The sequence below is a fragment of the Phyllostomus discolor genome, chromosome 5 (genome assembly GCF_004126475.2).
Source record: "Phyllostomus discolor isolate MPI-MPIP mPhyDis1 chromosome 5, mPhyDis1.pri.v3, whole genome shotgun sequence".
NCBI classification, from domain to species: Eukaryota; Metazoa; Chordata; class Mammalia; order Chiroptera; family Phyllostomidae; genus Phyllostomus; species Phyllostomus discolor.
The window spans coordinates 61,827,476-61,838,428 of record NC_040907.2 but is presented as its reverse complement, the minus strand read 5'-3'; positions in this window follow the sequence as shown (position 1 = coordinate 61,838,428).

The following is a 10,953-nucleotide window of genomic DNA, read 5'->3' as shown; positions in this document are numbered from 1 at the left end:
CCACTACAGACACAAATAAGAAAAAGAATAATGAAGCCACAGCTTAGGAAAAAGAACTCTAAAACATTTTTTAAGAAAACTCCTATCAAAAAATATGTAAAGAATTTTTAAATCAACAAAAAAATAAATACAATGAAATAAGCCAAATTTAACTAAGATAATTCAAAAAAGGAAATATAGGAATTAACAATAAGCAAATAGAATGTGCTCTATATAGTTTGTTGTAAGGGAAATACAAATTAAAATCATAATAAACCATTGGGTAATGATTATAAAATCAAAAAAGCTTGTAATATCAAAAGTTAGTGAGAATGTGGAGCAACTGGAACTCTCCTGCATTACTGATGGAGGTGAAGAACAATAAGAAACACTTTAAAGAACTGTTTCTTAAAAACATAATTAGCTAATCTCTAAAGTAGCAATATTACTTCTAGGTTTATGCCCAAAAGAAATGAACAAAAAATTCAAAACAGTTGTACAAGAATGTGCATGATAGCTTTATTCACAATAGTCATTAGTTAGAAAGCCCAAATGATCATCTACAGGAGAATGAACAAAAGTATGGATAATAATTTGGGTAATATTCTGCATACGGAACATTATTAAATACTGTAAAACAATGTACTATTGATACATGCAACAACATGGATGAATCTCAAAATCACATTGAGTAAAAGAAACCAGACATAGAAGAACACATACTGAGTGATTAAAATGTATACAAAATTCAGAAACAGACAAAACTAATCTCCAGTGATATGAACCAAAAGGCAATCGCCTTGGAAGATGAATAGGAGTGAACTGTCTAGAAGAGGCATGAGGGAACTCTGTAGGGTGAAGATAATGTTCTGCATTTTGTTGGATGCCAGTTACAATTGTCAAATATACAATTGTCAGATTGCATCAACATGAACTTTGAAGGTTCATATTTTATTGATTGTGAATTGGCCCTCAATGAAAAAAGAAAAAGAAAATTTTAAAAAAGAAGCAAAACAACTTATTGAAGAGACTATTTTACTACTTTACAGAGGCAATTTCTAAAGTTTTAGATTAGAAAGAAAAAGAGACTCTAAAAGGTGCTGGCTTTTCTCCCAGAGAAGCAGCCTGCTGTTTGACACCGTCCCTTTACACGTGGGGACAGCAAGCAGAGTAAAAACTAGTGGAATTGTTTTTCTCTGAGATGAAACAGATCAAGTCTAATCAATTTGTGCTGATTGTAGGAGAAGGAACAGAAGTTCAACACACAGAAGTCTCATGAAATTTTTGCTTTAACATTTATACTGATCTACATTTTAAAGGGGTGTTCATTGAAAATACTGGTATTTGGCTTTGGGGTTTTTAATAGGTATAAAAACCTATCTTAAATGCATACTACCTTTCAGTGAGACACAAAAGTGGGACAAAGCCTGCTAAACATACATGGATCCTGGGAAATGGTTTTCTCAGTGATACTGCCCATATGTATTAAGTGCCGAGCTCAAAGTTATGACAGTAGCCACACAGACTCTGTGCTGCATCACCTAGACTATTACTTATGAGACGACGTCTAGGATTTACTAATTTATAAAGGAAACGTTTCACACTGAAAAGTGCTTTCCTTTGAAAGAATTTGTGTGGTACCATCGAATATCATGTCTCACACTACACACGTGTAAATATGTATATTTATGTATATGTGTATATGTACATATGATTAATAATATAACATCTGGCATTTTGAGGAACTAAAATTGCTGGAATGTTCCACATCATTTTTCAACGATGACAGTAGCAAAACTTTTGACAAAGATTGAAGAAAGAGTAATGATGTAGATGTTTATTTTGGAAGATGCTTTCTAGGGAGAGGGTTTTAAGCAAAGATATATTACTTGAATCCTAGAACTGGAAGGAATTAGGGGTCATCTGGTTCATCTTCCATGCCCAAACTAGAACTCGCTACTACATTGACTGATGACCAACCTATCTCTGCTCTAATTCTTTCAGCGACAGGGAAGTCTCCCCTTTGGAACTCAGCCTAATCAGATTCATCTCTTGAGAAAAATGAATGTAGAGTTGCAAATACTGACTGCGTTTTGTTCTGTTCTTATGCGCTCTGGAGCTGAAAGGTCACACAGAGTCAAAGCTGGAGTTACAAGTAAAGTTGGGGGAAGGAGAGCTATGAAAGAGAACAAAGGAGAGGAAGCTAAGTTACCAAAAAAGAAAATGATGCAGAGAAACAGAGATTGAAGCCGTGTAGTCCTTGCAAGAGTTCACTTTCTTCCCATTTCTGTTTCCTCATCCAAGCACTCACCAATTGTCTAGGCTTGGGTTTCAGTGTTTCAAAATATGTGCCACTTGAGATGACAGCCTTCTAGCAAGTATAAATTAATCTAAACAAATTTTAAAAGTTATTTGAAATGATGATTAGAGTGGCACATGTTACCTCACCACCCAAGCACCAACCTGGGGGTCTCTTTTCAATATTCAAAAAAATATCTGGGTTTGAGGAGAAAGCCTCAGCAAGAAGAGGCTGGGGAGAGCAGGGCTTTGACAGTCTGACAAGGTGGGACCCACTGAAAGATGTGAACAATTTTGTCAATTAAAGTATTCCTGTTAAAATAAGAAATTTTTAAGCTAAAGTAACAAATATTCTAATTTTACTGATCAGTAGCTGGAGAATGTTCTTTTGTTTTGACAAAAATGTAAGAGGAAGAATGGAAAACACAATGGAGATTTAACAGTAGGAGTTGGTCATGAATGAGTTTGATGATCACACATTTGAAAAACATGCTGTCTTTGCACATGAAAATACGTTACTTTCTTCATTACAACTTCAGGTAAATTCACTGTTTTATTATGCAAACATTGTATGAGGGGTCCAACCCCCCATTCCCAGAATTATCTTCTGAAGGGCGGACGCACCTCTTGTGGCACAGGCTTCCCCCGCTAGGTAAGTGCTCTAGGAACCCATATGCTTCAGTGTACCAGCTGACATTGTTGTGAGAGGCTGCATTCAGCTTCAGTGATTTTTTTTAAGACTCTTTCAACACGTTTGCCCATTTCATGATGAGTGGTTTACAAGCGCACCTGCCCACACCACACCGGAGTGTCCAGCAGTTTTTGACCAAAAACACCATGATCTCCGTGCCCTGCTTCCCCTATTCACCTGATCTCGCCCTGAGAAACTTTTTTTGTTTCCCCAGATGAGAAAGTCCTCAAAGGGAAACGTTTTGTCAGTATGGGCAAGGTGAAACAAAAAACAGCAGAAGCACTAAAAGGCATCAAATTTGACAAGTTCAAAAACTGTTGTGAGCAGTGGGAAAAAATGTCTCAATAAGTGTATTGCATCAACTGGAGAATACTTGGAAGGCCACTGAAGTTTAAACATGTAAGAATAAATACATAATTTTTTTATAAATGAATTCTGGTTAGGGGGGTAGCCCCCTTGTACATTAGCTTGAAAGGTGACTTTTTTCTTCTACTTCCTTGTTCCTCATTCTTGACAGTTTTGTGGTATTTCCTTCTTATGCTTCTACTCTCTATATTTTTATTCCCTGCACAGTATATATACATGTTCACAATTGTAAGCATTCTTCCATGTTTTGTCTCTAGGAAAAGAAGTTTATCTCAAAATTTGCCCATTGCTGACTTAGAAATCTAATTCCATCATATTTGTGTGTAAGAGTTCCTTTGAGTATTATTAAATGATTCGAATAAATGGCTAACATTCAAATAGCATAAAATTGGATTATAATCTTTTCCAAGAAAAGAAACTTGGCAATTATATATTTTTTAAAAGTTTGTTAATCGCTATAGAGTGCAAAAAATGGAAAAGTGTACAAATAAACAGTCTGAATCATGTTGAATCTACTCCAGTGTAGCCACATGTCAAAGCAACTTAGGGTAAATGATTACCTATTGACTTTCTGTATTTCCAGGAGACAGTAATTTAAAAGAAAGAACAAAAAAAGATAAGCAAACAATTCAGTTCTTAAAAGTTTTGAAAGGCCTTCCATATTAATATGTATTAATTTAAATAAATGCCTTTCTCTAAAACAAACACCATTCTAATAAAGTTTCCATGGTACATAAATTGCCAAAAGCTTTTGGTAAAAATGTAGTAACATGTGCTAAATGTTTAAATATATAAAACCCACCAATGTCTTTTCTTAACGTATGTTCTGAGATGATAATCGGACAAATTCACATATATATATATATATATATATATTCACACACTTATGTGTGCTTGTTTGTATCAATGTTCACTGAACTAAATTTTAGAATAGAAAAATTTGAAACACTCTATCACTCATAAGTAATCAATTAACAAAATATAGCATGTTTAATGAATAGAATGCTGTTCAGCAATTAAAATGAAAAAGCATATTTTTAATCAATGACACAGAAATAGGATCTTAATAATTTCCATGTGAGACTAGCAATTATAGAAGAGCATCTATAGCACAGAAAATTGAATAAAAGTGTGGGTGACACAAATTCCACAGGCACAAAAATAGGTATATAAAAAGAGATTCATAGAGATGTTAACAGTTGGTACCTTTCCCTGGAGAGACTGTAGGTAATTTGTAATAAAAAAGTATTTATTTGTTAGTTTGTTTTTAGAGAGAGGAGAAGGGGTGGAAAAAGACAGGAAAAAAATGTGTGAGAGAAGTAATCAATCGCTTGCTGCTCATACACCCTGAGCAGGAGGCCTGGCCCACAACCCAGGCATTTGCCCTGACTGTAAATCAAACCAGCAACCCTTCAGCCCACAGAATGATGCCCAACCCACTGAGCCACACCTTTCAGGGCTAAAATTTTTTATTTATTAATTACCATAAGCATGTATAATTTTTATAGCTTTCTTGTTTTTAAATAAAGACTGTCCTGGATGCAACATAGCAAAAATCATTGGAAGCTGTGTGCCTAGACTGTGAAGAAATTCCATGTTAGGTAACATTCATGTGAGCAGCCATACTCGCACAGTAATCATATTTTTGAGGAAATTTATATATTGATGACATTTGCTTCACTGAGTGTACAGACCTGCTTACCTGAAGTGAATTTTAGCCACTTTCATATAAACACATAACATACACTTAGAACACTTAGAATATCTGACTGGGTAGAGAAGAGTCTATACCTGGGTAAATATGAGGAAATAAGGATTTCTTTGATCTTCTGTTGAAAACATGTGGTAAAGACTTGGCTGGCGTAGCTCAGTGAATTGAGTTCAGGCTGCAAACCAAAACATCACAGGTTCGATTCCCAGTCAGGGCACATACCTGGGTTGCAGGCCACATCCCCCAGCAACCGCACATTGATGTTTCTCTCTCTCTCTCTTTCTCCTTCCCTTCCCTCTCTAAAAATAAATAAATAAAATCTTTAAAAAAAAGAAAACATGTAGTAAAGCAAGAGGAAGTATAGTGAGACTTTTCCTATGTACTTAAAAAAGTTACCATGAATTGAGTTTTGAATTATATCATTATATTTGCTATATTGAAACAAATAATATATACTACTTTAGACAATTTTTAACTATCAATTTCATTTTAAAGTTATTAGCTAATAAACTATATTTTGCTATCTTAAGTTACTCAAAACTAGATTTGGGGTGAATGTATATTCTGAAAGAAATATTAAGCCAGACCGTCAGTCTGTTATTGTATGGTGAGTAAGGCTATTTGAAACTAGGACTAAATGGAAAAGGCTAGGATTTACTTGGCATTATATGAGTAAAAATTTTGTGAGGAGTTTGTTACATGGATATGGGTTCCATCAACATACCAAAAAGCAATTTAACTAAAGACCTTGCTTTTTGTACCACCACTTAGTAGCTGAAAACAGCAACCTTTATTGTCTCACCATTCTGTAGGTCAGAAATTCAGGCACAGTTCTTTTGACTGGTTCTGCAGGGCATTAGCTGGGGTTACTCAGAAGGTTACAATCAATCGGTAGTTGGGGCTGAAACATCATAGATGGCTTTACTACATGTCTGGTGCCATAGAATGGATAAAAAACTGAGATGGATCTCTCTTTTTGTCTTTCTCTCTGTCTCTATGTCTCTCTCTCGCCATGATTTTTTTGTTTGTTGTTTTTATTTTCTTGTGTGGCCAGCTTAGGCTTTTTTACATGTCTATTTAGTCCCACCTACTCAGCAGATCTGATAGTGTATGAAGTGTCTGTGGCAAAAGAGAATATGGTATTGAGCTTTTGGCCTGCTCACTATGGGTGGATCACAGTTCAAAAATTTGAGATTTTGGAGAAAAGTTATATTCTGAACATACTCATTTTCCCTTAAGAAATAGCTTCTAGTTTCCTACTAAGACTTAGTAGAAACTCAGCACTAGGGCCCAAAAAGTTACCGTACAATCTGGCTTTCCCATTACAAACTCAGTGCTGTCTCACCAAGCCAGCTATTTGGGCAAGCACCGCACCATCAAGTAGAAGTGTTATATACAATGCTAAGTTTGAGCAAATCCAAGAAGCAAAATAAAATTACATGAGCCAGTGGCTCAGTTTTCCACAGTCCCTTCCTACTACATTGTTCTTTCTTTTTCAACTCATACCCATGATTTCATAGAGAGTTTCCTATAACCACCAAGTAAAGAAGAAAAAATTAACCTTGTTTAAAGATGGCCCTGCACGATATGCAGGCATTGCCTTAAGGTGGATAACCATAGTACTATAGCCCCACTCAAGGGTAACTTTCAGAAAGAGTGAGGAAAGTAAATCCACCAGTCAGCAGAATTTCCAGTAATACACCTGCCTATTAATTTTGCTTGAAAGGAGATATAGCAGGAAATATAAATATACACTGATTCATGAGTAATGGCTGAGTGGTCAGGAAATTAAAGGAAACACAACTGGGAAATTAATGGCAAGAAAGTCTAAAGGATAGATATGAACATAGATTTCTCTGATCGGTCACAAAACATAAATATATTTATGTCTCATGAGAAGGCTCACCCAAAAGCAACTTTAGCAGAGGAGGGTATTAATACTCGGGTAAATAAAATTACCTGTGCATCAATCATATATCTTCCCCATTGACCATTGTTCTTACACAATAAAATTATGAATAAAGTGTCAAGAATGGAAGCTACACTTAGTCTCAGAAACACAAGCTTCCACTTATCAAGGCCAATCTGATTACAGCCACTGCCAAGTATGTACCTGGCGAACAGCAGAGAACAACACTAAGACCCCATAAGGCAGCATTCCCCACATGGTAGAGACCCCCAAGCTATTTATTTAGTGTCAGGCTGATTACGTTTGACCGTTTCCATTAGAAAATAGGCAGAATTTTGTTCTCATTGGAAGACTTATCTGGATATAGACTTGCCTTCTCTGCCTGTAATGCTTTTGCCAAAACCAATGCTGTGGACTTAAAGAATGCTTCATTGACCATCTGAGAATTCCACCCACCATTGCTCCTCAACAAGGAATTCATTTATAGCAAATAATGTGTGGCCAGCAATGGGCTCAAATTCATGAAATTCAGTGGTCTCTTCATGTGCCTAATACCCTGAAGCACCGAGCCTACCAGAATGGTGAAATAGCCAGTTGAATAATTAGTTACATCACCAAATGAATGACATCACCTTCAGAGGTAGGGCAGTGTTCTGCATGATGTGGTCTATACTCTGAATCAGTAACCAAAGTATATATTAGTTTCTTTCATACCTAAGATTCACAAGTCTGGGAATAAAAGAATAGAAGTGGAAGTAACTCTTTCCACTATTAGTCTTATTATTCATTAATAAATTCTGTACATCTCAATTTTGTGACTTCCTGCTTCATTTGGCTTAGAAGTCTTGGTTCCCAAGAAGAATATACTTCCCCTAGAGAAGACACAATGGTTCCATTAAACTGGCAACTTTAGGCTCCTCATACTAGTGAACCAAGGGCCAAAAAAGATGTTAGTATACGCACTCTGACAATTAGTTCTATTCATAGGAAATTGTGTTACTTCCATGTAATGGAGGAAAGAGAAAAATATGTCTGAATACAGGTTACCTTGGGTATCTCTAAATTTTCTAATGCCCTGTGATAAAAGTTAATGTAAAACTACAAGAACAAGTAGGATACAGGTAGGAATACTAATGTCACATATTCTTCAAGATTGAAGTTTTGAGTCAGTCAGTAGCAAAGAACCATGACCAATTAAAATGCCTGCTAAGGTGAAAGGAAATGTGGTGTGGAAAAAGAAAAGTTATAAATGCTGTACCATAAATGAATCCTTTAATAGTTATGATTATTTTCTATTTATTTTGATACAAACATTTTTTTAAATGTAGTAACTTCTTTTGTATTTTTTTGGTTCTTCCCCTTTTTACCCATAGCTTACAGATATACTTTTTTAACATAAAATAAATTCCTTGGTTTGAAGTAATGTCAGTTGAAATACCATGATAGTGAGTGAGACATTCTAAAAAATCAGTGGATGAGAGTGATGACAACAGAATTATAGGAAGCAAAGGCAAATCTGTGTCCACAATGTTTTATTTAAGTTACATCAAGGCACTTCCTTGTTCGTGATGGAAGAGAACAAATTAAACAACTTCCATCAGGCACAATGACCCTCTTAGGATTGGGGCTAAATAGAGGGGTCAGTGTTGGTCTTTGATATTGGCCAGGTTAGTCTCTAAACAGGGATAGGAACCACATCAGCAGTAATGACAGACAGGCTATTTTTGACCCTATGTATAACCTGAATTCCTGCCACTGTTGCCACTTTGTATAAGAGCCCCTTGGGCAAGGGCCCAGGGAGGAGGAGCTCCTGCCTTCCTGCCTCAAAAAAATAGGATTATGGAAGTAATTTAGCTACTTACTACTAGGAATACTGCCAGAACTGAAAGAGAGAGAGAGAGAGCAGAAAAACAATGGTTTCTCCCTTCTTTTTGCTTTCTGATCTCCCATGTCCATCTCTTAGTAAAAAAAGGAAAGAATCCTAGGAAATATATAATTTGGAAACTCTTAGGCCCAGCATCACATAGAAGTATCAAAGGATGCATAAGAGGTGAAAAGAGAGGAAAATAATTGGCACACCAACCAAGTCATGCTGCTGTGAAACTCTCACAGAAATGCAGAAATATGAAGAAACTGAGATGTGGCATAGAGTCAAGAGACATCATCACTGCTTCATTATCGATAAAATCTTTTATAATTTTATAATGAGATCACTGAAAATTGCCAGGTATGTATACGTGGCCTCTAATTTCATTGTCACTATTTTTACCCACTCAATAACATCATCTTTTGTGTTTTTTTTTAATTAATATTCAAATATTTAATACTAAATTTGAAAACAAATTTTGTCTTCTCCCCAAATATTATCTTAAAGCTTGGAGTAGGACAATGCATCTAAAATGATAATAGCATATAGAAAATATTCCTAAGAAAGAAAACTACACTTACCAATTAGGTTATAACTCTAAGTAACCTGAGACTACAGAAAATTTCCAGGATGAAAAGTGGGTACATTTCAGCCCTTAAAACTATGTGCCTTTTTCTAATTTTCTGTCTATGTGAACGATACTGGATCTGTAGTCCTCTGAGATACAGCTTGATTTAAGTTTTAATTGTTTCACCCATATGTTACAGCTGTGGTTCTGGCAGATAAAACAGAACACTATTACACTGACAACCAAATAATTCTTGTGAATGAACACTGATTGAATGTGCACTACTGTTTATCAAGCACAATGGGTCATTTTGCCCTATTAAGTGCAGTACATGAATTTCAAGCTTATCAAGAATGATAGAATATTTTGTGTTTGGACCAATGCAGGAAATTTCCAGACATTTGTGATTCTTTGGCTGACTGTCACTGACTCTCTGTGTGAGCCTGGTAAGTCATTGAAACTTTAAGCATTTTGATTCTCCATCTGTAAAATGGGATAATTAAACAGACTTTAAGATGTTCAGATGAAAGGGATGATTTAAATGCAAAATACTCTAGTCATTAGGAAGGCCAGATTATCTAACCATGAAAGTGAGAGCTAGTAGAAAAACTATGGTCAAAGTAAAGAGATATTTAAAGAGACTCTTATAATTGCAGGAAGCTAATTTGATCAAATTACTTATTAAGGTAGATATGCATTTTATTCTATGTATTATCTCTTCTACAAGATAGAAGTTACTATCTTTGCATTTTTTAATGATAGTAATGTCTCAAATGAGCAATTCACTCTAATTTACAGTGAGAATTTTTTTAACTTAGTTTATTTTAGAGATAGACTAATCTTATTTATAAAAATTGTTGTCCTAGAGTAAAAAATGAATTTGTAATTTTAGGTCCACTGAGCAAAAACCATCCCAAAGTGCAGGTTCACATAAGTCATCTAAGTTCAAGATTATGTGTTTATCAGGATTCATTTTTATATTGAGTACTCATAATTTTTTTTGTATTTTTTTATTTTAATTGTCATTCAAGTGCAGTTTTCTGTCTTTTATTCCCATCCCAGCCCACCCTATAGTGAGAATTTTAAAAGCATTGCTCAGTATTTTTTAAAGGTCTAAAATGCTCTCCACAAAACAAACATAAATAAATTTATTTTGTTGTTTTGAGATAAACTAAAGACAAAATATTTTTTATTACTTATATTATTATTTATATTTAATATTTTTTAGGTTAAACACTATTTTGTTTCTAAACTTAATCAAACTGAATTATGGTGAAGATATTCTAAGCAAGAGTTAAGACTCTTACTGCCTTTGGTAAACACTACCAATGAGATTATGATATCAAAATCAGAGATTCTGAGCAAATTCATCCACTTTCAGTATCACTTTAAAGCATTCTTTGCAAGTAAGATCTAAGGGTTTTCTTTTTCAAGCTGTACTCCAAAATTAGGTACTGATTTTAGTACTGATTAGAACAAGTTATACAATTAGTACATTAAATACATAAGTACAATAAAATAATAAAAGTTACCTCTATAATTTTTGATAAATATATCTAATTTC